This window comes from Melospiza melodia, chromosome 6 (genome assembly GCF_035770615.1).
Source record: "Melospiza melodia melodia isolate bMelMel2 chromosome 6, bMelMel2.pri, whole genome shotgun sequence".
Taxonomy (NCBI): Eukaryota; Metazoa; Chordata; class Aves; order Passeriformes; family Passerellidae; genus Melospiza; species Melospiza melodia.
The window spans coordinates 11526301-11554285 of NC_086199.1; the positions used below are offsets into that span (position 1 = coordinate 11526301).

Genomic DNA, 27985 nt, shown 5'->3' on the forward strand with positions numbered 1-27985 from the left:
CTGCAGTCATCCTGTTTTTTTGAGGAAATACTTGAATACCGTTATTTCAATTTCTTTAATCCTTCTCCTCCCCCTTCACTTACAAGCTGTTCCTGCTCTACTATTTTCCTCAGCATGCCAAGGCACCATACCTTTCTGTGGAAAGTTTCTGCCACCCTCTCTGATTTTGTATTCATGCCGCATAAATAAGAACAAGACCTCCCTCCAGCACCTTGGCATGATGTGGAGAGTTGGGTGGGAGGATGGTGCGTGATAGAAATATTATGTAAGCAAGGTTTGAATGTCTGTAGCCCTAGCTCTAGACAGCCGTTATCCACAGATATTTTAAAACTGCTTCTTTTTTCTTTTTTTTTTTTCCCTTCTGAGCATCACATCACAATACGGTTTCATTCAGTGAAGAGCTGGCATTCAGGGGCTGGATGGCTTAACTGGCCCAGATGGGGTGCCTTTCATCTGTAGGTCATTGCTTTGAATTCTGCCCACATTTTTGGCTACTAGGAGTTCTTCTCTTCTGACAGCAGTGCAGCAGCATATGCAAAATTGCTAGGAAGTCTCTGATCCTAGACACCATGTCTAGATCATAAAAGCTACCATAACAATGAGTCTAAATGGCACCCCTCTTGGCAGCTGAGGCAGAGGCCAAGCAATAAAAGGACTATGGAGAATGGGCTACTGTCTAGCATCTATAAGCTAAGAGTGAGGAACACTAGTGAAGGAGTGTGAGAAACTATGCACAGCCCATGAAGGCTCTTTTGGTTGAAGAAAGAGGATTTCAGTCTCCTAGGCTGAAAGGCCAACACCTTTCAATAGCCGACGAATCATTTACAAATGCGAGAACAAAACCATTGTTAGTCCTCGTGCCTTTAACAATGCTGCTTCCTGTTGGCATCTTTTGCTTACCAATAACACAGTCCCATGATTTGTATCTCCACAGTGCTACACGAGCACTAACTAATTAATCCTTTTTCACCCCTTTGAGGCAAGTGATTTTTTATTTTTTATGGTCTGTAGTGGAGACATCTTCCTTAAAACAGATTGCAGATATGTTTATAAATGCTACATTATGCTGGCTACACAGTGGATGCTAACATTAGGATTTATGCTTTTGATACAGTTATTCCAGTTCAGGTAGGCTGCGCCCAGTTATATGTTCTGCTGAATGGAGGTCTTAATTAAAATAAATGAGTATAAATCTTGGGGAAAAAAACAAAACCAAATCAGAGTAGGCCAGGGTTACAGTATAATGATACAAAACAAACAAACAGCCCCTCCTTTCTGCCCCCCAAACAAATCAACTCCCCTTCACTGGAATAATCTCTGGCTGTCTGACCTTATTTATTCAGATGCTGACATGAATCATCATCCAAGCAAGTACTCCCTCCTACACCTGCAGTACTTGGGGTTATAGCTCTCCTTGGTTTTCTGCAGCAATAAGATCTCAGTGTTACTTGGAGCCGTCTCCATCTGGCAGGCCATGAAGTCCACAAAAGCACAGAGGTCTTTCTGTAAAAGATGGAGACAGCCCAGATTGCTTTCCATTTACACATCATCTCAAGAGGACTCCAGACTTCTCTCTTTTGCAGTTACAGTCAAGTGTGCAGTCTTTTTCTCTCCTATCTACTTTTTGTGTGATGACCTCTTCTTGGGGTAAAGAACTGCGTGGGTGAGTTTGGGGGGAGGGGTTGTTCTTCTCTGGAAAGCCAAATTGCAGGATGCAGCACATCTTGAGCTTGGCAGCCTTTCACGCTTCCCCAAGAGGCAGCTGAAGGGCCCAAGCAGGGGTAAGACGTTATCAGCTCGCTTCTACCCTGCCAGAGCATATCTTTACACACACACAGTGACACACTGCCTGCACCACAGTTGATCTTCATGGGCCAAAGGAGGTCCTTGGCTGGCAGCTCAGGGAATATCTCGTGTCATCTGAATGCTGTTACAAGGCTGAGTACTTAATGAACGAGTAGCTCTGCAGCATTAGCCATAAAGTGTGTACAAAATTGAAGGCAGAAGTTAAACATTATGCTATCTGCCAGTCATTCATTGTTTGGAGAGAATATCCCAAGAGCATGGCTGAGCATTGGTGTCATAAAGATCTATACGTTGCTGTTGAAATGAGGTCATTTGTCACCATCTGGGATTATACCACTAGCAGTATATGAATGCATTCAACTCCATGTTTCAGCCATATGGAAAAAGTGTAACATAGTGAGAAATTCAATCCTTTAATGGAATCCAGAGCACCCTCCAGAATGTTTTCCTTAGTTTTATTTCTTTGCAACACAGGCTTAATAACCACTGATGTAGCATTTAAATTGGAAGAGATGCGACATCTAGATAAGCTGGGAGATCTGCTGATACCAGCTGCCTTCTGATAGGAAAATCCCTTGCTGTTTCAGTGGAAAAACCCACCAGGCTTACTAGACCCAGAGGAAGGGTATGGCACAGCTGTGGCATGCATTAACCTCTTTTGACTTTTGTCTCTGTAGACACCCTGAAGGGCTCCCTTATCACAACAGAAATATTCTCAAGTAATTATCACTCTGGAAATTGTCACTCCTTTCATGCACTGAACATGTAAAATTCTAAAAGTATAAAAAAATTGTGATTTGTGATAAAATCCTGATGGTGCACAAGAAAGCAGAAGTCCTTGTCTCCTTCCCTATACCTACCCCTCTTTATAGACTACATTTGTCATAGAGAATTTGTGTTGATATGACCTCACTTGGCTTGTAAGAGACTACGTTGGTCCATTTGCAGCAGTAACATATCAAAATGGTCATAAATATAAACTCAAAAGCAAAAATGATTGTTTCTATACTCTTTCCTGGTGGTGCCAGACTAGCTTCCCCATTGCTGAATAGAGTACATGAAACTGGATGTTATGTTGTCAAGGATATGGAGTGATGCTGGTGAAGCTGGGAGGAGTTCCTGTAAGAAATTAGCTCCATTGATTGAGGAGCAATGCTGTCTGGACCAAACTCTGCTTCTAGCTGGGTGTTGTCAGGAGTGCCTGAAGGAATTTGGTGTAATTCTGAGTTTCACATCTCCAAAAAGGCTGTTACTGAGATGTACTTGCCACGGCATTGTAGCCTAATCCCAGAAAAATGGAAATAAACCCTGAAAGAGATGGTGGGGTTTTCTGAGGCCAGGAACAAATAATACATGTTGCTGTCTGGGAAAGGTACAAATAGCTGCAGCTCAGTGCAAAAGACTACATTATGGCTATATCTGGCTTAAGTGCTACATAGCTCTGTGGGCTGTTAACAGATGTTGCCAGAGCAACATGTTATGACAAGCTGTGTTGTATTTCTGAACCCAGTAATGTTACTGGCACCACCTCCTCCATCTGCCAGTGAATGGGAGTTACCTTTGGTTAAGTTCACAGCCCATCCCAAACAAATACCCTTGAAGCTCCATATGTGGATCTAACGAGGCTCTGAGCTAAGTTCAGTGTGTGTGACAAATAGCCCTCTGATAGCCAAATCTTCCTTATTGCTGTAAAGGTCCATAGAGCTTGTCAGGATATTTTAAGGGCTACATTTTCAGAGGTAGACCAGGGGAGCATTTGACAGTAGGGAGGAAGTACAGATTGGCAGAAAATGGGGAAAGGGGGATGGAAAGAGGCAGATGAACTCTGCAATAAAGTAGTCATGTGGCAGTCCCATGCCTATATCTATATTCTCAATCAGACTAAGAAGGGATCTCTACTCAGGTAGGTAGGTAATTTGCAATACAATTGAATTTGGTTGCATAGACCCCTTTGTGTCTCATTTGTTGTAGAAAACCTTGAATTCATTGCAATTAGTTTCAGGAAATTTTTTTAGAAAACTCTTTTTTTTTTTTTTTTTTTTTTTTTTTTAAAATCAGTGAATTTACAGCTGTGTTATTCAGGTTGTTTTCTCTCCTTATGAAAACCCTGAAAATAATCTCTTTGGGAGAGGGTATGAATCGTGCAGTACATGATACCTCAGCTATTCAGCCTAGTAGAGGACGAGCTTTTCACTCAGTGAAACAGATAAATCAATGGCAGTGATGGAGGGAGGTAGTAAAATCTTTGGGAAAAAACCACTTAGCATTCTGTAAATCAGAATTCTATATTGTTGCTTAGTTTCTTTTCTTTTTTCCTGATACAGAAAACAATGCAGAAGCTGACTAAAGAAGATTCCCTCCTTATTGGCCCTTCCTGATGAGTAGCCAGAAGTGAGGAAAAATGAACAAAGGCTCCTTCCAAAGGACAGCAGTGGTAATGGGTGCAGCTCGTGACAGCCCTCACTGACCCATCTTTCTTGGTTTTGTGTGAGTCAAAGCAAAGAGTAATTGTGATGTAGTTCTTCATGTTTTGGTTTCTTGACAGAACAATAACACTGAAAGGATAAACGAAGTGATAAAACAAGCAAATCCTCTAACACTTTTATTATCTAATTGATTCTTTTCTCCCAGGCACAGTCTGCTGAGTAGCAAGATGGTGACTTGTAGTTTGTCAAAAGCAGCAGTTTGCTGGACCTGGAGACAGAAATGCTTTGAACAAGAGGAAACTGTCTTTTCAACAACTTTGCAAAAACCGGGCATTTAGTCTTTCTGCGAATTTGATATGCTAAAAATAACTGTGTCACATGGTCTGTGATCAGGAGCCATGCTGGTCACAGCTGGCCAAAGCCAACAACAAATGGCATGGGCCACCATTGCCAAGAGAAAAGGCTGATGCAGACCACAAGTGGCTTATTCCAAAAAGCAAATAACCTTGAGGATCTGATCTACAAAAGTGCTGAAGTAAATGGGAGTTGTGGTTGCTCAACACTCACATGGGTCAGGCTGCTCTGTCCTCATTAGCCACGCTGCTGCTGAATCCTATAAACCCTGGCACTCCTTTTCCTGCAGATAAGCTATCGTGAGGGAGTATCCCAACTCACCCTGCCAAGGCCCACAGTCCTTCACCAAATGAAAGCCCCTAGAATACAACACTGGTATTCATTTTTGGGAGCCTAACATCTGCAGATGCCTGGTTTTACTAATCCTGCCTGTGACTAGCTCAGGCAGGCTGGCTGATGCATTCTCAGAAAGATGGAGCTCACATATGCAAGATCAGGAAACCAGCCAAACCCTCAAAAGACCTATGAAGTAAAATAAGCAGGTTTCTGGGATTTGGACATGACATGTCTGCCATCTAGTAACTAGTCGGGGCTTGTTTCATGTAGAAAATGAAGAGTAAATAATCCAGTACCACATAAAAGGGGAATAAATTTACTGGGGCTTTTGACAAATGAGAAAAAGACTTTAAATGGTATTTTAAATGAGGTTCTTGGAAAACAATGTAATTAATAATTAAAATAAAAATATGTGAATTCGTAAACTTGTTTTGTTTGGCTGTAAAAACAGTTGTATATGCTAAACTAATAGACAGGAATACAAGTGATGAAGTGTTACTGCAATAATGGAGTTGAAAACTCTGGGTCCCACTCTCAAATACAAAGAGGTTGTTAGCATGAGGTCCTGTTGGCATGAGATGTGATCTGGTAAAAGTTTGACCAGTGAAGTGGAAGCCAGGACATCAGAAGTTCTGTGCTGTTTTGTTCTTTGATTGATTGGGTAAGGCACAAATTGGCACAAAGGACCACTTTTAGTCTCAGTTTACCCATTTGTAAATGAAGACATATATCACAGTGATGTTATCAGACAGACTTAATTATTGTGATCTAATTAAAACTTCTCAAGTGTAAGGCATTATAGAAAGATGCAATTTTTTTTTGTTCCTAAAGTACACATAAAATTTTCAGATTTCTTAATCTTCTGCATTTGTATTTCATGGATAACTTTAGCTGTGAACAATGTTTTCCTTTACACACACACATGTTCTGTTGAAAAATAACATTCTCTTTGCTTTCTAACAAAGTTTTCTGTAGTGTGGCTTGGCATCCAAAAATAAGGCTAGAGTTCTGCTGAGCATTGATTTAGTTTAAGTCTTCAATTTAGTTAATTTCTCTGAGCCATGTAAGATGCTGACTTGCAGATAGTTCTACAATAGCTAAAATGCTGCTTAAAGATATAATGCTGGTGAACAGTTTATTCATTATATAAAAAACCCATTAACTTTACAAGCCAGAATTGTTTGTTATAATGAATGCTGATTTTCTGCACAGGAACCATTAATCGTAATTTTAGCTTTTTGTACCTAAAAGAGGATGCTCACAGCTGTAGAAGTACAAGTGTTTGCTGTGCATAAGGGGAAGAATGAGTTAAGGGTCTCCTGATGAACATGCTACTGCTTTGGAAATACTGTGGCTCTCTTGCTAGAACATGATGCTGGGTTTGGGTAAAAAGATGTAAAGGGCTGCTTGGTGATACTCCCAGTGTCCCTCTGACTTCAGAATGTAGAATCACTCATTCAATAGGGAAGGGCATGGCTCTGTCAGCCTCAGAGTCCTGCTCAAAGGTTGTTTTTTGGTTCTTGGTGTTAGAATAATGCTCTCTGACTTACTGACAAATGGGATCTTGTATGGCCACCTGTAGCCTTACTGTGTGTCCTGTTGCTACTCACAGCAGGATGTTATGAGTGGCTGTGATCTCCACTGGACAATTCAAGTACTTGTGGTAGCACCCTGCATCTGGGGGCAGGATCTTGGTGAGCAATAACAGGGGCATGGCAGGGCAGTGCTCAGAGCACATCACTGTGTTGTAGGTGAGAATGTGACATGGCTAAGGAGTGGAGCTGAATACTTGGGCCGGGAAATTTGCATTTTCACTGTTGAATAACATATGTGAGTAAACTGCATTAAAACTGGAGAAAAAATTAATATCTTGCACTGAGTATGGAAATTAAGGAGCCAATGTCAGAAGAGCCAATGCCTCTCTGCTCGGAGGCAGCTTTGTTTGTCAGGGAGCTAGGACAAGTGTCAAAAAGAGAGCCTATCTCCAGGATATTCACTGCAATCTGTGTGCCAGCTCTTTGGCCAGGCAAACTGCCTCAGAGCAGCCCTGTTCTTTGGCCTGGGTCTGACTGACACAAGTTGGTGCACAGTAAAATACAAGTATCTGATCTTCCCTGTGGCTTCCTTTGGGGTGGCCCCATCAAGTCACTGTTTCTCTGGTCTCAAACCCTTTTTTTCCCCTGAGCAAAGGTAGCACAGACTGTGACAGAAGGGCTGCTGCAGTCCCTGCTGGGCCCAGCCCTCCACAAGCACAGCGGGCTGGGGCGGTCCTTGGCTCAGCTGGGCATTGCTGGGGGCAGGTGGCACCTTCCCTTTCAGTGCTTGGAGAGGTCCTTTTCAGGTCTAGCTCTCCTGTCACTAATTTTAGTCTTATGTAATTCAATTACTTTAGTGAGGTTGCCTCCCGATTTATGTCATAGAGGGTGAATCAGCCCTTGAGCCTTTTGCTGAACAAAGTATGATGTTACACTATTTCTGGACATCATCATGTGCTGATTGTGCAACAGATAAGAATAATGCTTGGTAAGTCATTAGTACTTCAGTTCAATTTGTGCTAAAATAATCAGCTACATCCCATTTAGTTTCTAAAGCCTCCTCATTATTGCTGCAAACATCAGACCCATGACCTGCTTTTCACTCTGTGAGAGAAGGGTAGAGTGAATTTAATGTGATCTCTGCATTACAAAAAATCTGCCGCTGCTCCCTTGAAATCAGGTGGTGCCTTATCATTGACTTCAGTGAAGGTAGGATCAGGTCCAAATTTCAAACACTTAACTTTACAGCAGAAGAGAGTCAGGCTTAAATTGCTGCACTTCTTTGGCAAATAATGAATGGGACCTCATTATCTCTATTGGGACGTGACTTTACAGACCATTACATGCTGAAAGTGTTCCACTGATAGACTGGCTCTGTCCTGAACTGTGAAATCTGCACAGAGAGTCAGAGAGTGCTAACTTACAAGATACTTCATTCATTCTCATATCATGAATGGTTTTGTCAATGAATGGGACTTCTGACCTTGATGATCTAGTATTGGCATTTCCTGCTAGGTAGGAGCACAGTGATGCTATGGCTACTGAGCAATATCCCTGCATTCTTTCAAGATGAAGAGTCATCCAAAGTAGCATTTACCAGAATTTCTCTCCTTGTAAGGTATTCCTAAAGAGACCTTTTCAATTTCTAAAGAGTTTGATATCTCTTATGAAAACAGTATACAGATTAAGAATCAAAGGAGTTTCCCCAGAAGTTTTATGTAGAAAATCTTGGTCTGAATTTCTGAACATATATTTGCTAACATATTGTAAATCCAGAAGTGACAAAATGAATTTGATTAGCTTTATCCTTATTGCATATTGCAGGTGAAATGCAAATAGCACAGGAATAGAAAGGTTTTGACTGTGATAGATCTATTTGCTCCTGCCACACATTCCCTGAACTCTACTTTTTAAAGGCATTTTGGGACTAAAACCAGTAGTTCATGTGTGCTTCTCGAGTGTCTATAATGGGTGCTGTGTAGAAAGCGTGTTGAGAGTGCGTAAGAGACTTAATGATTTATGAATTTATTCTTACAAAACATTTCTGAGTCAGATAAATGCTGTTATTGCTGTTCTGCACATGGGTAAATTGAGGGGCGGAAAGCTTAAGTAGCACGCACAAGATCACCCTGCAAGTCTAGAGAAAATAGGCTGGAACCAGAACGTTTCATTTCTATTTTCATGTTGTGCAAGTGTTAGATCATCTTTCTCCCATGATTAGCTGCTAGTCTGGCACAAAGTCAGGACCATTATGATAGAGCTATTTTTCATACAATGGGATGAGACTGCCATGGCTTTAATTACAAGCATGTGTTCACTCCTTTATGGCATTGTGATTGTTATGTAAGGTGATGTGTAAAATTAATGAATTTTAAATTAGGAGTTTACATTACAAACCCTTTGGGGCAGGGAAAATTTGCTTTCTCCCTGTTCATAAAGCACTTATTAACTTGGAGTCCTAGTTAATGACTGGGCCTTGGAACTGGTACACCAATGCAAGAAAAAAAAGTAATTATCAGATTATTTTTATTCAAGAAGAAAATGTTTACATAAATAAGGAGGAAATCCCACCTTCAGAAATTTGCAGAAATGCTTGTACTTCTGACTGAACATACTTTTCATAAAATTCACAACTGGGATGGGACACATAGTTTTAAACTTGAGTTTAGGAGTAGAAACATCCTAAACATGTCCCACAACATATGTTTCTAAATTTTGTAAATTTAACCCAACTCTTTTGGAGAACAATATGATGATTTCAGAAATGAATAAATGATGATACATTTATAGCTTCTTTTCAAAGAAAAGAAAGGTAGCCAATCCTTATGACTAATAACTATTATTTAAAGTACAATTTGAGACGCTTGTAAAATTTCAGCCAGGGTCTTGGCATGACTTGGTGCCCAAGAAAAGGATATCTATATTGGGAATCAGCTGCTCTTACACAATCTTTTTGATGATTTGGAATCACTTAAAAATAAGGAGTTGATGATATAATGCATTCTTTGGATTTGGAGATGTTCATCCTATCCCTGCTTTGAATTAAGAGAATATATTGGTGGTTTAGTTAAATGTCTCTTAAGTCAAAATTATATGTCTTTCTTTATCCTGCATTTGAAGCCAGATCCAGCTCTTACTGTAAAAAGAAACACACAGGTGTGAAGAGCTTTCAGCTGCTCTAAGAGTGAGATTTCAAATACTGCAGTGGATTTGAAGCTGTGTTCTGCAGATCACCAAAGACCTGGGGAGTGTCTGTGCAAGAGCTGGCTCATCAGATAGCATTGACTGCATTTTCTCGTTTGTTTGTTTGTTTGTGATTTTTTTCCCCCAACAGTTTAATGGTGCTAAAAGTAGCTAAAAACACATTAAATATTTCCTAGCTAGCACTTTCAAATGCTAACAGTTGTGCTTGCCTCAGGGCTGTTATTCAGCCATCAAAACCAGAAGGTTTCTGTGTGATCAGAAAGCAGGGGTGAGTCTTAATGAGAAAACTTAGGAAGATGCTGCCTATAGTCTGAAACTCTTAAGGAATCTATGATCTAAATCCTGCTTAAAACCTGTTGGTAAAGGCAAACATCTGACTTCACTGAGCAACTGAGGTGTATTCACATCATTGTGAGAATGCAGACAGGGTGCTTGTGAATTGTAATGATTTTTTCTGATGTGATACTGTCAGTAAAAGTTAATTGGAGGACTTGCTGCTGGTAATATGCTCTACAGCAGCTAATGATCACCAAATAATAAAATAAAGGTATGATATATTATTTAATCACCTAATAGAACATTGCAATCTCTATATTTAATCTGAAAAGCTTATAAAGGATACAAGATTAAAAGCGGCAGTCATTGAAATATACTGTGCATTTGATTAACAATTATAAAAACATGATGAATCAAAAGCCTAGGCTATATTTTTCTCCTTTTTGACTCCATCCTATGCTATTCAAATTACTTCTCTGCCACCTAAGGCAGAGAAATAAGCCTCAGGAAATTTAGCCACCCATAGGTGTGGCATTTCTAGATCTGGTGTTCAGCTCTTGAAGGCGCTATTTTCCCACCAAATCTAGAAGGCAGAAAACTGTTTCACTCATATTTTTCTGCAACCAGAGAGCTGGACATAGCAGAGAAAAGCATGGGTTATCAAAATAGTTTTTGCTATGCAATATGCTTATAAATCAGAGATTTCACAATACTACTTATACAGAGTTCATGATGGCAATTGTCTGTTTGTTACAACTGGGACTACTAAAAGGATTTGCCACTGAAATTCTTGAGGCCAGAATAATCTTTGACCATTTTAGACTGATGCAATGCAAAATTAAAAAAGTAAATAAAATTTAGATAAACCCTGTGCAAAGAAATAGGCAAAACTAGGGGAACCCACTCTAGGTGACTCGTCTAAAAGAAGAAATTGATTTCAACAGCCACAGTACATCAATTGTGAATTGCTGAAACTATTAATTAAAGCCATTACTTGGGAATCAATAGAAAAGAAACTGTATCCATTTGCTCAATCCAGCAATTTAAATTTCTCAGGATGCCATGAATAAACTGTGAAATGTATCTTTAAAATAAAGTTTTTAATTAGAACTGGCAGTTCTGAACCTGCTGTTGGCAGGAGCCAACCTACTGAAAAAGAGCCCGATGCAATAGACTGTAAAGTGTATTTACTTGATGCTTTAGCATTTAACAATAAAAAAAGAAAGAAAAAAAAGAACTATCAACCTATAATACTTTAAGCTCTGTTTCAGCATCAACATTAGAAGATTTTTTTCTCTATAGTTAAACTACCTTGGAATTTTCAACTGTCATTCTTTTACAATAGGTAAAAATGCACCAAATAGGTGCCAAATACAGATGGTTTCCTGAAGGGTGAAACCTGTTTTACAGGAACACACACAAAAAAAGAAGAAGTAAAAATGAGTATAAGGAAAAAAAAAAAAACAAACCACACTTGCTATCGCAGATTCAGCAGTTTAAGTGCCACCCTACAATCCATGGCTGGACTGCTGGTGCCAGTAATCCTTCAGTGGCTGTGACCTGATTCAAGCACTCAGCCAAGCACACGCTGAATTCCACTTTGCTTAAATTGCATTGTCTCTTATCAGGACTTAAGCATGTGCTTAAAGTTCAATGTCTGAATTTTAAATAGGGTTTAGGCATGACACCTGCTTGGCAGAAATTACTCAGTTATTTTCAAATATGCCTCACTGCTTGTTCCCCAGAATAAGCGGTGCTAACATTTTTTTAAAATTCTATCTTAGGCTGAGTAAAATAGGTTAAATTTTTGCTTTGGTGAGCATCCATGGTGAGGAAGCAAAAGTTTATGTTAAGGGCCAAAAGATTGGATGAATAAAAGGGCACAGGATCCTATGCCACCTGTCTCTGCTCATTCTTTTGAGAAACGTGAGTCCAACTGTGCTTCCCTTTCACCTGTGGTTTAGGGGCCTTGGTGGCTGCTGCATTCTTCTTCTTTCATGTTGCTCTGACTGTGATGCCTTTTAGAAAAATCCACTTTTTCTGTAGTTGAACCCCAACAACCCTTGTCGCTGACCTCACCAGCCATGTGCTCAATGTGAGCATGACTCACAGTAGCGATGAGGAATCCTTATTCTCTCTAATTTGCCTTTCCCAAAGAAGAAAGGGGGAGTGGAGGTGGGGGGGGGGAGTGGGTGGTGGTGGTGAGGGGATGGGGGAGATTCTGGTATTTCCAAACTCACTTGCTGGAAGTGTTGTGTCAGTTACGATAATTTGGTCTAGCACATAAATCCTTAGGCTGACTTGTGATTCCCAGCACACTCCTTGTAGTCTAATTGAGGAATTGCTTTTCTGTCAGTCACATAATGTGGTGGAAATGCAAGAATGTGGGAAACAATAGGAGCAGGCTCGTACTGAGTCAAAACAGATAAAGCCAAATTGCTTGTTGGACTGAAAGATGGGAGCCAGTAAGTTGGTTAGAAAGCCATTGCCAGTGCCTGTACAGAGGGTACTTGCCCAGTGTGGGAGCATGGGGGACAGACAGGCAAGCCAGCAAGAATGCCATGAACCTTTTCTTTATGAAAGAGGAAAGATAAGGGCATCAAAATAACACAGTATGCTAGAGCCTGCAGATTGATCTGCAGGTAGGAGATAGCTGGGGTAAAATAAGCCCACGAACAGGTTGGGTGTGCAGAGAGTGATGCATGGACTGCGTGGGAGTGAGGGATCTGTGCTGGGATCTGGGATCTGATGGGATCTGCTCCCAGGCTGCCAAGGCCCTGGATCAGTTCAAGATGGCAGCCCAAGGGAGCACGTGTCGGGCTTCTTTTCCTCTGGAGACTTTTGTTTGTTATTCCTTTTCTGGTTATTTCCTCTAATCTGAAGAACAAGATGTCCTTAATGAAAACAGATGTTTTGCTCCCTTGCATATGAAAAGAATATAATTTCCCCAAAATAGAATAAACAGAAAGAATGCTGAAACCAGTGATGGATTTCCATAAACCTCTTCACCAATGCCCTGACCTGGCTGCTCCCTTTGCCCCTGACACATTGTGGAAGCTGTCGATGCAAAGGTCCATGGTGAGACCTGGGTGTAGGAGGGAGTGAGCTGTGTGCCTCTGTAAAGTGTAAACACCACACTGAGCTGGCTCACAGCTTTCCTCATCCATGGTCTCCCACTGTGAGATCCTGGTCAATGGCAGCTTTTGTCATTGGCTTCACTGTAACTCGGAATTGGTCCCAGTATTTAATTTAAAGCACAGCACACAAAACACCAAAATCATAACATCCCCGCTACATTTATAGAGCTGCATAAGCCACCGATTAACAAATGGATGAGATACTGAACTTTGCTTTACCATCTGTCTTTAATTACATAAAATAACTTGAAGCAATTAACAAGAAAGAAACACTGTGACACAAATAAATAAATCCTATTGATAGAAACAGACGAGGGAATACTTGAATATATGGATGAAAGTCACCAAAGCTGCATGATCTGAACTCAATAATATTAGAAATACTATCTGAAAGATTTACACTGACATTGACAATTATTTTTGAAAAAGAATAGTTACCTGTGAAGATGCAGAGAAACAAAAGGGAAGTTCTGTGTGTGTGACTACAAAAGGCAATGTGTGGTCTATCCAACAGTCTAAGTTTTTCTTTCACAGATAAGAAAAATTAATATCAACAGAAAAATATACAAAGCATGAGGTTTCATAACTGTGGACCTACAATGAGTCACGTAAGTCTGTGTGCTTGTAAGTGTTTAGGCACCAGTCGGGATTAGGCTTTTTAACAATTTCCAGGATTTAAGTTCTTAGCCCATTTTTTCAGCATTCAAATACACTTGTTTGCCTTCTCTGTCTAAGCATTTAATACAAATGAGTACTGTACAACAGGTATTGAGTGACTGCTGAGGGGATTAAGAACTGACTAACTGATAGGTGTCAAAAAGCAGCTGTCAGCTCTGAAGGAAAGCTCTGGAGTCAGTTTGCAGAAATGGGTGTTACTCTTGGCAGGCCTCAGTACTGCCCTTAATGACTGAGAGACAAATACATCCCCAGTTAAACAGTGCTTAGTAAATTAGGGAGGAAATTAAAATTGGTGGAACGATAAATAAATTTTGAAGATGGAAAAGCCCAGATTTGGTAAGCAGGACCTCTGCAGAAAAGAATCTTAAATCATGCACAGATAGTGTCAGTATTGATGCAATAGAAATCATATCCCAAGGGTGGTGCTTGAAGTGTCCGTGGTATCACTGCAGGGAAGCAACTGGACACAGGGCTCAATCTGATGGTGTGGAAGAGGAATAAAATCCTCTTTGAACAAGTTAGCAGGGATGTATGAGTTGACTTATGTGGCTGGAGTGCGTTGCAGCACAGTGGGTGCTAGAAATCTGAAAAAAGGTGGGAGAAAAAGTACAAGAACTGCTTGCAGATTGGAAAGTACGTTTTGTTTCCCTTACCAAAATGAGATGACTGGATTACAGTGTATAATTACCTTCACAACAAGAAAAAAAGTGTCTTGCATCAGATGAATATATTACAAGAATCAGTGGGTGGAAATATAAGCCAAGTAAATTTAAGCGAGCGTTGAGGCTTGGATTTGTAGCAGTTAGTGTGATCTACTGCTGAAACAAACAGCCCAAGAAAGCAATTGTGTACATGTCAAAATTGAATCTCTTTCTGGAAAACACAAGTCAGCCAAGCAGAAATTTTGGGCTCCATATATAGGGAATCGGGTAATGTCTGCGACAGAAAATGTTAGACAGGACAGTTAATGGACATTTCTCACCGCAGAGGCCATAAATCAAGGACAATGTCTTTAATAATTTGAATATTTTATAGTATTTTAGGCCAAATTCTGTTTGTTTCTTACAGCTAAGTCATCCAGCTAATCCCAAGGAAACACTGAGGCAAATAGTATCAGGAACAGCAAGTAGTATGGTCTTGCACAAAGTAAAGCATATTAAGTACGCCTTTCATGTTAATATGCAACATATTAATTCTATATATTAGAGATCTGGGGACCAGGGCTGTAGGCTGTGGCCAGGATGCTCCAAGCTGGCACTCAGCAAGCAAGGCAGTATGCTCAGTGAGTGAACTGAGAGATACACAGCATGATGGCAATGTGGGTGAGTGCTGTGTGGAGCACTGAATGTGTCATTTGACACAGTTTCAGGTATTCATGTTGAGAGAAAGAACTTCAATTGTTTTGGCGGAGAACACTGCTGTGTAGACTGAAATGGGAGAAAGAATGTAAACAAAGAGCAATGATCAATTGTTGTAGCTTGTGGAAGTGTCTTATAGGTCATGTCAGGGACTTTTGACAGACATTGTTCTATTTAGTAACTGTATGATAATCTCAAAGTAGAGGTAAACAGCAAAATAGTGAAATGTGGTGATGATACTAAACCAGGAAAGAATGTAAACAGAAGAATGCAGATAATGATATCAAAGGAATGGGAGATACTAGAAAGCTAAGCACAAAATCGCCCAAACAATTCACAATTAAAAAAAAAAAAACAAAAAGAAGAAAACGAATGCCAAGATTTTTTGGAATGTACATGTCCCATGTCCTGGCCATCAGTATTTCTGACAGAGTTTCAAAGTATGGCAGGGAGAAGACCAGGTGGGAGAGAGGTATGAATTTGCACAGTTGTAAAAGCTGTGCATGTAGAGATCTGTACCATGAAGCAGGGAGGTAAGAGTGCCTGTGTAAAAGATCTGTGCTATTGCATTCAACTCTGTGTTCAATATTGCCAGCCACTGGCTGACTGGAAGGACTTGGAAGAAATCCCACAACGATTCAAAGGCTGGAAAAAACACTTGGGGGAAAGACTCAGGCTCAAACCAAACATCTCATTAAGCATAAACTTAACTTAAAGTGTATGAGCTGTGCTGCAGATTTACAACTCCCTTTACAGCCCTGCTAGGTGGCTTTAACAAAGGAACTACATATCAGGTTAAACCGAGCACATGTTAAAGCACTTCATCAGCCTGGAGCAGGAAGGAGCTTGGTTAGATCTGGGAGGAAACTTGATCAAAATCTGTGAGCCCTTGGCCACCAAAAGGTGCATACTGGCTGCATCAAAATCACCAAGCAGTCATTTATTACCACAAGATATGGAACAAAGGTCTGTGAAGTCTTAAACCAGCCAACAATTTACAAGAGGGAGAGGGTGGCACCTAAATCATGCCTTTCCTGTGTATTGTTTTTAGGGTGAAAATTGGAAGGCTGTCAGATGGTCTTTCAAGAGGAGTTCATATTGTTGGGGGTTTAGGTTAGGTTTGAGTTAAGCACTAGAGAATGTATGTCTTTACATTGGAAGGCTCAGTGTTCTTCCCTATCCCAAGAATTCCTCCAGTTACCACAGAGCCTTCACAATTCAAGGTGGGAGGAAGAGTTCCCTTCTGAACTCTGAAATGATCTCTGTGACTGTTCATAAAACAGTTACTGTGAGGCTGAATTCCTGATGCTGGTTTTCAAACCAAAGAAAATTAATCTTTGAAGAATAGGGCTGTGGAATGCTGAACTGGAATCACAGATACGGTGGGAATATCTCTCCTGAGTAACCATTTATTGTGCTTATAACTCAGAATTATCTGAGCAGAGAGCAGTTTGTTCTCTAAGAATGGTATTTTGGGGGAGTTAGCACTCAGCTCTTTTGCAAAGTCAAGAGGAGGTGAATACCCATCTCTTTAGACTCTTAATCATTGGCACAGATTGAGAAGGGGCTTTTTTTAAAATTTAGTCAGAAATAGTAGGGGAAAAATCTCTCTTCTGGAAAAAAATTAACACATCAGTGTTTTGCTTAAATAATGATTCTAGGCTTATAATACTGTAACTCTCACATGATTTTATAGCTAGTATTAGCAAATCACTGCAGATTTAGTTTCATCATTCAGAAATAAATTAGTGAAGGAAGTGTTGACTTTGGTAGGGATTTAGTCCTGGAAAATTAGCAGGCACTTTTCTGGGCTTTACTAGTTTTTTATTCTTTACAAGAATTTAATAAAACCCTTGCATAGGTTATGAAATAAGTAACGGGGAAAGACCAAATGAGTGATGATTAGGGCAGAGCTTCCTTTTACAAGTCTTGATCGAACAAATTTTTCAAAGTCAGGTTTCTCATCAGAGGATTGAAGGCAGGATATAGGGTTAAATTATTCACATGAGTGAGTATCTACAGATATTTTTCCTCTTTCTCACTAACCTTTACAGTCCAGTTTCATGCTGTACTGCTTTATTAATACCTTAGTGCTTTGCCTCTCCCAACAGGATGTCTCTATAAGATCTTTATGTGCCAAACTCACAACCTGCTGCTCTCTTCATACATTTGCTTAGTTTTAACATTCAGCTCTCAGTCCCCTTTGGATATTGAGTTGCTGCAGCAGTTGTTAAATATTTTATGTGCAGTACAATACAAAAGCTACCAAAAGAGGGCAACATATGAGCCAACAATAAGAAATGCATCCTGACAAGTTTACGGTTGTGTATTTGTGACACCCTCCCCCCCTTTTTTTTTTTTGATAGAGAAAGACATTTTAGCAGAGCTGGTCAGTAAACAGAATTTCCATCCTATGGGAAATTCCAACACTTGGGGAAAAAGAGAAGGTGGTGAAGTTTTCAGGGACTGAGAATTCCAAGAGAATATATTTGGCATGGTGGAAGTGTTCTGTAAGTGTCAAATCATTCTCACACCAGAAAACCCAAAAGTTATAATGACATTAAAATATTCAATTTAGTAGGAGAATGTTAAATATATGAATGCTATATAAAGTTCAAAACAAGATTAAACAAAACAAGGAACTACTTATATGTTTTCACTTTATGGAAAGCAATAATTTAAAAATAATTTACTGTAAATAATATTTTAATTTGTCTCCATTAAAAATGTTGTCAAAATGAGTATGCTCTCAAAAAAGCAAGCTGATTAAGATGAAGTTGTATTTCCTTGAAGAACGTTTCCTCTGAACATGGTTTAATTATCTTTTCTCTTCATGAAATGCCTGAGAGAATTTCAGAATACTCTTAATAACCCTGCAAGGGACTAAGGTGAATTGGCTGCATCCCAGAACTGTCCCCAGTGCTCTGTTTGTGAAGTGAGACAACGCCAAGTGCCCAAACACCAGGCGTGTGAGCTCTGGAGCTACTATACCCTGGACAACACTGAATGTGCTCTCATTGCCAAACAGTTTATGATAAACAAAGGGTTTTTAAACTCTTCCATAGCACTCCAAGGAATTAGGCAGTCTTGAACATGTGCCAGAATGCAATGGGTACAATAAGCAAATATAATCTACCTCACTTAGGGTAAATACTTGGTTACAAATGTATTGAGAGCTCTTTAATTCTTTGTACGCTTCTGTGATGAGAACCAGAGGAAAGGCAGTGGCGATGCAAGCACTGGAGGGTGGTTTTTCCTTCTCTTATCAGCTGCACAGATAGGCTAGCTGCCAGTCAAATTAAAAACCTCACTGGAAGAAATGAATGAAGACCTGTAGGTGTAGAAATCTGCTGTTTATACAGCTGCCTCAAGTTCTGCTAATGATCAACCAGAATCAGCCACATCTTCATGGAGATGGAAAAAATTCTGTGGCAGTGTCCAGGAGGTTGACTATGGAAATCAGGGCATCCTCAGGTTTTTTTTCCCCATTTATTTTTTTTAATCTCTTTTTCTCAAAATTATACTTTCTGCCTGCCTCTATTATGGCTTAGAATGCTGGAAAGTATCTGGAAAGGAAAGAGGGTCAGATCTATGATCTAGTTGGAGGGCAATGAAATATTTGGAAAGTTTGGAAGTACTCACCCACTTTGAAGACAGGATGTTCTGCTTGCAGGAGCAATACCTTATCTTCTCTCATTTACCCACGTCCTGCTTTTGCATCTGTATTTCTGCGGATCCCAAAAGAAAAGATTTATTCTTCCTAGCCAGAAACAAGCAGAGGTTTCTGTTTGGAGGGTTTCTGTACTGTCTGATCTATCTCATGAGCAATGACTTCACATCATTCACCTGATGGAGGGCTGCAGAATCACAGGGTATCCAATGAGATGCTCAGTATAGGAATGACAGCAGTGAACGCTGTCTGTGTGGTGAATTGAGTGTATTGGCTCTAATCACAAGGTTTTCAGACAGCTTCTGTATTCTGGATATGCAGGAAGATATTTATACTTGTCTGCTTGTGCTTCATTTCTTGTACTGTTCATCTATTTTTGATTAATGTCTTGATACCCTCTCCCAGGAAATGATGCTACTTTTGGGAGACAAACAAGGAACAGTATGGAAGGTCACAAAAATATTTTAATAGCATTGAAAGGCATGGCTTACTGTCTGTTTGTGTTTATTTGTAGGGAAAAAAAGGTGACTTGCATCCCTAAATAGCCTTACCTCATGGGTATGAGCCTACATGTCTGACTGCCATCTTATATCGACACTTTACCCAGCAGCCCAGGGACTGCTGTTTATTCAGAAAAGAATTGGCCCATGCACACAGACACACTGATTCTCACAAATGGTTCTGTGTATGCCTTGGCTTCTTGACTTCTGCCAAATTCAAGCCTAAATTCTAGGAAGCAACAATAACACTAACAGGAATCATGTCAGACTTGAAAGTGATTGCTTTAGCTCTGTGAACACAAAATGGACTTCTTTTTCTTCCTTAGAAGTGATTTTCAAACATGCCTTGGCTTCTCTGAGCCAGCATAGTTTCACCCTGCCAGTCAGGTTGCGAAGACGAATCTGTTACCCCCTTTTGCAGATGTGGTATGTGAGCCTAGTTACATCACATTTCAGGGCAGATGGATCTCTGAAGGAAGCTCCACTATCCAATCATGTGCTTTCTGCTCCTTGCTATTGATTCTTGTGGTTAGTCTGTTTCTGATTTTATTTTTCTATGTAGTTTAAGGGCAAGTCTGTGGTTTGCCCCATGTGCCCAAGTGAGGGAGCAAGGGTGTAGAAGACTGCCTGAAAATAAATAAATCAGAAACAGATAGACTAATTACAAGGATAAATGCCAAGGGATGGAGAACACACAGCACCCTCATGATCAGATATGCCTGGGCTGTTGGAGGAGGGATGGATGTTTCACTGTGTGATGTAACCCTGCACCACATTGGAGAAGAGAGCCCGAGCGTCCTCTTCCTTGCCTGGCTGAGCAAAACCCTCTCGTGGGGTTTGCCTGCACGGCGTGTCCCGGCACAGGGAGAAACAGCTTCCCCGAGGTAAGGATGGGGAATCAGAGGCTGCTCTTGCCTCCCCAGTGCCTGCCCCAACAGCCAGCAGGGCTAAGCTGACACGAGGAAGGATGTAATCTGCTCCTGGTTGTTTCATGCTCAGGGCACGTTACTTCCTTCCACGGGCTAAGAGGATAGTCATGGATGTCACCCTGACTCACGGGCTCCTGGGGCAGCGTGGCTCTGTGCCATGCCTATAATCAGATGACCCGGGGGGTGAATTAGGAAGGCTTTTGATGTCATTCTCTGAGCACTGCACCACAGGAGACAAAGACTTCTTAACGTAACATCAGGCTATATCTTAAACATAACCATGAAACTAACTTTGACTTGCCAGCAGCTGGTACAGACAGTGGCCTCCCTACACTGCTCTGGCACTTAGCATAAGAAATGTCATTATGTGGGTGGATTAGGCAGAACCTGTCAAAGTTGTGTGCGTGTTCTTTGGCTGTGTTTCCCTCCCCAGGCTAATAATGCTGAAGAGATGGGGAGTGGGTTGACACATTTTCTGGCATGTGTCATGTAACCCAGCGAAGTGGAGGACATGCCAGTCACAAGACTTTTGTGCTTTAGCAAGGCGCAGGCAGCAGGGACAAGCTGCAGTGGCTAGCAGCCTTAATCCTCTCTGGATTCACACCCTTGCCACCTTCATCGTGTGGCTACAGCTTCCCCAGGGCTCTCTGACAGACCCACAGGTATGTTTGGAGGAAAAGTAAGGAGATGTATCCAGGCAGGTGTTGTTTAAGCTCATGTTATCTACAGACCCTGAAGCTCTTTGCAGGTTGACTGACATGATTTCCATAAGAACAACTGAATTTAGCACAGGGGGAAATATTCATTGCTTGTTTTGCAGGGTGCAGAAATGTTCTATACCAGTTCAGCAGAGGATACAAAGAATAACCATGCCGGATAAGAAGACATTTTTAGAATAGAAGACTCTAAAGCAAGATAACCAGAGACTGATGAAATTTAGGACACAGTCACTCTTTCTGATTCCCTAATCAAGAGTGGGGGATGTTGATATAAATATTGGGCTGAGAGAATTTCCACAATCAAGCAAAATCTCAAGGTAAATAATTCTCAGGAGAAGATGGACGAACAGTGCATTCAGTCTCACAGAGAAGTTTGGTTTTGCACAGCTGCCTGCTTAACACCTGTGCTGAGGAGATGAAGTTTACTCCCTGGGCTGAGGCAATATGCCAGGTTGGTTCCTCACAAATCATCATCAGAGGAGCAGAAGATGGAATGAGCATGTATGCCCTGTATGACAGAAATGCCATCTTCTGTCTCTGCCTGCGTGTTGCAAGCTGTGTTTGGTTGTTGGGAAAAGATGCAGTCAGCTTAGATGCCGACTGCATACCCCAAAACACACAGGCTATAGGTCTGATGTGACTTGTGGCAGGCACAGCACCCAATTCACTGGGAAGAGCTACTGTACTATTTTCCTTGAAGCTCATAGTATTAACAAAAACAAAACCAAACAAAAATAGTAGAGCCAGTAGCTTCTGCAAGTAACTACAGCTAAATGACAGCTACTACTCTGTTGCAGCATCTGTAGTCTATCAGGTCAAGAACTGCCATGCCCAGATGCCACATTCTCATTCTATGTAAAAGTGAAGAGCAGCAGCTGCATAAGTAGAAATAAGTAGAAATATAACTTGGCAGGCAAGGAGGCAACCTGTGGAGGGGAACTGCATGATAACCCCACAGGACAGGGGGTGCCTCCTCCCTTCCCTTGCTGGTGTTGAGTCACAGTGGGGATTGTATTAAGGGGGTAACAGAAAGTTACCTCCTGCAAACACATCACTGGTGTGACGTGGGTGCTGCCCTGTGTCCCACACACCGGTTAGTCACTTGGGGACAGCGGCCTGAGGGACTGCCATGGCATGCTCTGAGGGATGTCCTGTGCCAAGTATGCCATAGGGGAGGCAGAGATAGAGGACAGTGATGAGATGGGAGATGACTCTGACCATTTACTGTTGCTTGTACTGAATAACACCTGTGTGAAGTTGAGAAAACCTGCATCAACACGATGACTGACACAGAATTTATATTGTCCCATGACCAGTGTGACCCTGCTCAGATTGCCAGATAACGTCACATCTCCAGTTGTGTAACACCACCATGCTCTCTAGATCCCAGGTCTTTAAACATTATTGAGCTGATTGTTTGTACCCTGGGGTGGGAATTCAAATATTGTTTATCGGGGGAAATGTTAACTGCGTGTCCTTTGTTGGGAGTAAAGCAACCTGATTTGTCATACTTCTGAAAGTAGGTACTCATTGGAGAGAAAAAATGTGTGCCAGCAGGGAAAAAGGAAGAGCTTTCATCTATGAGTGAGTACACAACGTGCAGGGTACAAAACAGTGTTTTGGTAGATACCAGTGTTTTGCAATTCAAGGATCACATGACTGGAAAAAAAATCCACTTCTGTCATGGTATTTTTCATTTACAAACAAATAAAAATTAAGTTAAACTCTGTTCATTTATTGCTTTAATTTCTCCCCACTTTGTTTGTTTCCCTGCTTTCTTGTATGGTAATGTGCATGTTGTTTGGTTCCTTGTTTTTATTTGAAATAATTTTGCATGAAATTTTCTGAACTCTTGCAGAGCAGAGAGACTAGTGAATGTGTATGTTTATGCACCTTTGTGCATGTACAAAGAATGATGGATAGTTAATAAAATGCACATCACTGCAATCCTTTCATGCTTAAGATCCCAAACAGAAACTGTGAGTATTCAAATAAAATAGAACTGATCCAAAATGTACATATTTAGCTTAGATAATAGCAGTCCCCAGATATGTGCCTCTTTCTGCAGTTGGAAATCTGTCAGTTGAACAAAGAGCAGGATATAGTGTGAATTAGGCTGTCCTAAAAGCTTTATGTGATAGACACACTTTATGGAGTTAGTTCCATTTCTCTCACATTTCAAAAGCAGACTCAGAGCCTAGTTATCATGAGGACAAACTCCACAAAATCATTTTTTTGTAGTCAAGGACTGCAATATTTTTTAAAAGTCAGAATACATGTTAAAAGAACAGCTTGTCCCAAGGCTTATGGTTCAGCTGTAGAAAGTTTCTTCTTGATCCATCCATCTGAGAAATTGTTCCTGAAAAGTCATTCTGCATAAGGATGTTTTCGCTATTTTTTTCAGAGAGAAAAAGTATAAATGAGCTGCAAAGCTCGTGTTGTTCTGAACTCTCTCTCCTCTTTCACCATGAGTTCATCAAACAAAATTCCACAAGAAACAAATGTTATTATGAGATTAGCAGAATGAACGCCAGAGTTCAGATACTAAACATTTTTTTTTTAAAACAGTGAGCTTAATGACATGAAGGAAGTTGTAGTTTAAACATCAAGGTCAATTATTTCGTTAAATATTATTTAAAAGTTCCTTGCCTTGAAACAAAACCAGAGCTATCCTTTTCCCAAAAATGCAAACAGATTATGCAGCCCTGTTTGTCAGCTTCACTAGATAGCTTCTATTTGATCTTCAAATGAAAACAGTTTCTATTTCAGATTTATACAACAGGCTGCCTCTAAAAAGAAAAAAGATCTTAAGTTTGGACTGCTGTTTACTTTCCCTTCTAATCCAGTGAGAAGATTTGCATAAGAAAAGCAAGTAGATTTGAGTCTAGCTTTTGCTGTCTACATCGAAAGCATGAGCGTCAGTCAGTCCTCTCAATTTATTCAGACAGAAAACGATTGTTTTGTAAGTCAGGTGAGTAGAAAATCTTTCAGTCAGTTGAGCTAGGTTCTTCTAAAAGTAACAAGGACTACTTATTAAGACTAAGTGGTGTTTAAGTAAATAATGATAACAGTCAGACACTGAGAGTTTAAAACCTAAACCCCCCAGTTGCATGTCTGTTTCCTCATACCGTATATTGATTTAAAACAACATCCAGAATTGCTGTTTACTGGGTCTTGCAAAGCAGCCCCTTATCTTTGCAGATATAACAGCATCATTGTCAGGGGGTTTCAGTGAGCAGAGCAGTGCTGGGTGCTGCTCTGGGTCTCAGGACACAGCAAGTGCCCCCAGCTCCAAGCGTGACCCTGGCAGCAAACCAGCAAATCCTCTGTACAATGGGAATAGGGATTCGTACCTACAAGAATGCTGTGGAGTAGAGTAGTTTTATGTGTGCAATGTACTTGAAAATTTTTTTTTGGTGTACAGAAAGGCAAATTATTATTTTTTAGGAAGAGTATTAAAAGGGATATTTTGGATCATGGGGTCAAGTTCCTTGCTGTGGGTGGTAACCACATCTCAGAAGCTGGTTCTCAAACCAGTCAAATTCCATCTTCCAGGTGCTTTGATTCCTTCCTGACTGCGGAAGGCCTTTCTGGGTCCTCACCACTCTGGTGGAGTGAAGGTGCTTTTCTTTTTCCATCTTGAATCCCTTCCTGGACAGTTTGTACCAATTCTTATATTTTATTTGGGAGAAGGGGAGGGAAACTGTCTCACAATTTTCAGATTCATTAGAATTTTTCTCTAAGCCCCAGACACCTGGTGGAAAGATGCCAGCAATGCTGTAGGCTGGTTCGATGCACCAATAAAAATAAAATTAAATTAAAAAAACCCCAACCCTCGTGTAAGAAAAGCGCCATTCTTAGAAAGCCTCCAGCGTTCCAGCTAGAGCACAAACAGCTGCTTATTTAGGACTCTTCTCGGGTAAATCCACAGTCCCGGGCCAAAGGGGCCGCAGCTCTTGTGGTCTCTCAGACCCCCCCGGTGGGGAACACACAAGGGAGAAGGGAAGGAACGAGCAGGGAGAGGGAACCATCCTCAAACCGCGGCTGAAACTTCGCCTGGGGAGGGCCGGCGCTCCGCGGGGTCGCAGCAAGGAGGAGCAGCCCCGGGGGGACGCAGGTCCCCGCCCGGTTCGGCCCCGCGCCCCCCGCCCGGCTCGGCCCCGGCTCCGCCGCCCGCAGGAGGCAGCGGGGCTCGGCGGGCACGGACATCGCTGTTTTGCCCCTTGGCTCGGGTTTTCCCCTGCCCAGGGAACAAGCGCCTTTGTTGGAGCTGCGCTCCCCAGGGCTGGGGGCGATTTTTCGTTGTTTGGTTTTGACCTTTCTCCTCCGCTGCCTCCCGCAGGCCCGTCCCCGCAGCGGCGGCCCCGAGGGCGGACGGGGCAGCGCCGCCGCCTGTCCCCGGGAGAGCCTCGGGCACGAAGAGGAGCAGCCTGTGGGGCTCAGACGGTGGCGAGCGGGAGGGATTCGGGAGCACTTCTCCGGGTGTGGGACAGAGGCAGCGGTCCGTGTCCCTCGGGCACCCCTGTCCCTGCTTGCCGCTGGTGAGGGCAGCGTGTGCCCCCCGTGGAAATGCCGTGAGGCTCTGCCGGCACGGGGGCGCGGGCTGCTGCTGGAGCCAGGGCCAGGTGTGCCATCGGGAAATACCACCTCCAGCCGCGGATCGAAGAGCTTCCAGGCCGTGGCTGCACGGCTCGACAGGGGAGCAATCAGCCCGTCCCCTTCCCCCCTTCGACAGCTACAGCCCCCGCAGTCTCCAAACCCAGTAAGGCTGAAGCAGCAGCCACCAAACACCCTCGAAAAGACCCTGCCGGACCTCTGAAACCCCAAAGAAAAGCGAACACCAAATGGAAACGAGCCCACAGGCCCACCAACGAGCCCCCCCGAACTGCGGGAGCACCGCCAGCACAGACGCGGCGCTGCCAGCCCGTGGCCGGCCGCAGGGGGCCCGGCGCCCGGGGACCACCCTCGCCCTCCAACGCCGACTGCTGCTTCCTAATGCCTACGAATTCAACCGCATTCCCCCGGGGATAACGGGGGCGGGGTGGGGTTTAACCCCCGAGTACAATGGCAGTGAAACCACAAGGAAACAGGCGCAGGTGAAGGGCAGAGCGCGCTCGCTGCCGTGGTGCTGCCGCAGAACCCGCGGGGGATCGGGGCGCCCCACACAGCGACGGGCAGCAAAGGGAGAGCCTCGCCCGAGGGCTCCGAGCGCGGCCAGAGGAGCCGGAGAAAACGGGATTTTCCCGGGAATCGGGGGCGGCTGTGCGAGACCAGCCCCCGGTGCGCACCTTCCGCCCCCGCGCAGCTCCGCTGGGACCTGCGCGGCTTTTGCACGGGCGATCGCGCCGGGCCGGCTCACATCGAGCAAGAGCCTTTCCGGGAACAGGCTACTAAGAGCAGCGAGAGCAGGAGGGGGAGGGTGGGTATGAAATAAAAGGCTAAAGAAACAGTGCGATTTTGGGACCAGGACCAAATCCTAACGTGTTACATAAAAGCCACGGGCGGTTCTTATCAGCAAGCCCGGCCTAAAGAGGAACAATCCGCAGGACCGGCTCCAAAACAACTCTGTTAAAGGAACAATTGTGAAATGCCAACTTCCCACCAGCGTATGAACAGCAGGAGCCAGGCATGTCCTGTCTGTAACCGGGCTTCTGACAACCGACAGAGAGGGGAGGGGACGGAGGGGGATCCTCTCTTGACAAGATTTATCAAGAAACATTTAACTGGGCTTTAATCATATTAGCAAGAGCCCAATTAGGGCTGAGAGGGAAGCGAGGCTGGGGAGAGGAGGAGGAGCAAGCGATGGAGTCACTCGAGGATAAAGTCCTTTCATCAGGCTGCGCTCTCGGCAAACAGAGGAGTGCGAATAATCAGTGCCCTTCACTGGGGGGACGGGGGAGGGAGCGGCTGGGGAATGTGTGTAAAGGATCATTAAGGCCAGGCAGAAGGGGGTTTTTGTTGTTGTTGTTGTTTTTAATTATTACGGCTATTAAGGTGGTGTCTCTGGGCTCCCTCGGGCGCTGTTCTCTGAGACGGAGCGGGGAAGAAGCGAAGGGGTTCGGAGGCACCTGCTGCACTGCGATGACCTGATCTGCGTGTGCGGATGGGTCTCACCCTCCCGGAGCCAAGAGGGGCTCCGGCCCTCCCACCCGACCTCACATCACCGAGGGAGAATTTCCTTAAAAGCCCTTTTCCCGGCTCTCGTCTCCCTGATGTCGAGCGCATCCTACCTCCCAGCGCGGCTCCCCGGGGGTAGCGCGGCGCCTCACCGCCCCCGGCGGAGCCCGGTCCGGTGCCCAGGGCTCGTCGAAAGCCCCGCGGAAAGCGCGGCGCTGGGACCGCCCGGGGCAGGGACGGAGGGCAGAAGATGTCCTCCCAGGGTTCAGACTCTCCGTGCTTTCGCGTGGGCAACCTGCCTTGTCCTTAGGGACTCGGTCGCTCCAGCTGTAGGGGATGGGGTGGGCGGACAGCAAAGAAATGAAGAAAAACTACAGATGACAGGTGGGAGCAAAGGGAGAGGCTGTGGATAAGCCCGTGAACCCCCCTCCCCGGGTTACGCCACCTCGGGACACGGCGGTGGGAGCGCGGCAGCGGCCGTGACCCTGCCTGCGGCTTTCGAGACATCGCCAGCAGCTGCCGGCAGCTGCCCCGATTTCCTGCCGCTCCCCGCGGCCAGGAGAAGGGAGATAAGGCTGTTTGTTGGGCAACGAGGCACCTTTCGCCCAAGAGGAGCGGGATCTTTGCGCCGCGGGGCAGAGGATGCTGTCTTTTTCTTTTTTTTTAACAGGACAGGGCCCGGTGGGGTTTGCCGTTCGCACCGACGAGCATCCCCGCTGTCGGAAGCCGTCTGACCCGTGCCTGGAGCGGAGGCGCTTTCGCCCCCCACGCCCCCCTCCGCCCCCTCCCCTCGCCCTGGGCCGGCACAGCCACGTCCTCGGGGACGCGGGGCCCCGGGGGCAGCGCCTCCCGCCCGCACCGTGCCCTTTGCGTGACCGTGCCCCCGCCGCACCGTCCCTGTCCCACGCTTACCTTTCGGGCCCGGCCGCCGAGGGGCTGC

General features: G+C 43.4%; 1 long non-coding RNA gene across 1 annotated transcript; it reads right to left on the reverse strand.

Moving 5' to 3' along the window:
- Positions 1-1318: 1318 nt before the first annotated feature.
- Positions 1319-27985, reverse strand: LOC134419753 (uncharacterized). The gene is made up of 3 exons (XR_010028135.1): positions 27958-27985; positions 18753-18838; positions 1319-1503 (listed from the first exon to the last, which is right to left on the reverse strand). It is a non-coding gene; the product is annotated as an uncharacterized LOC134419753 (long non-coding RNA).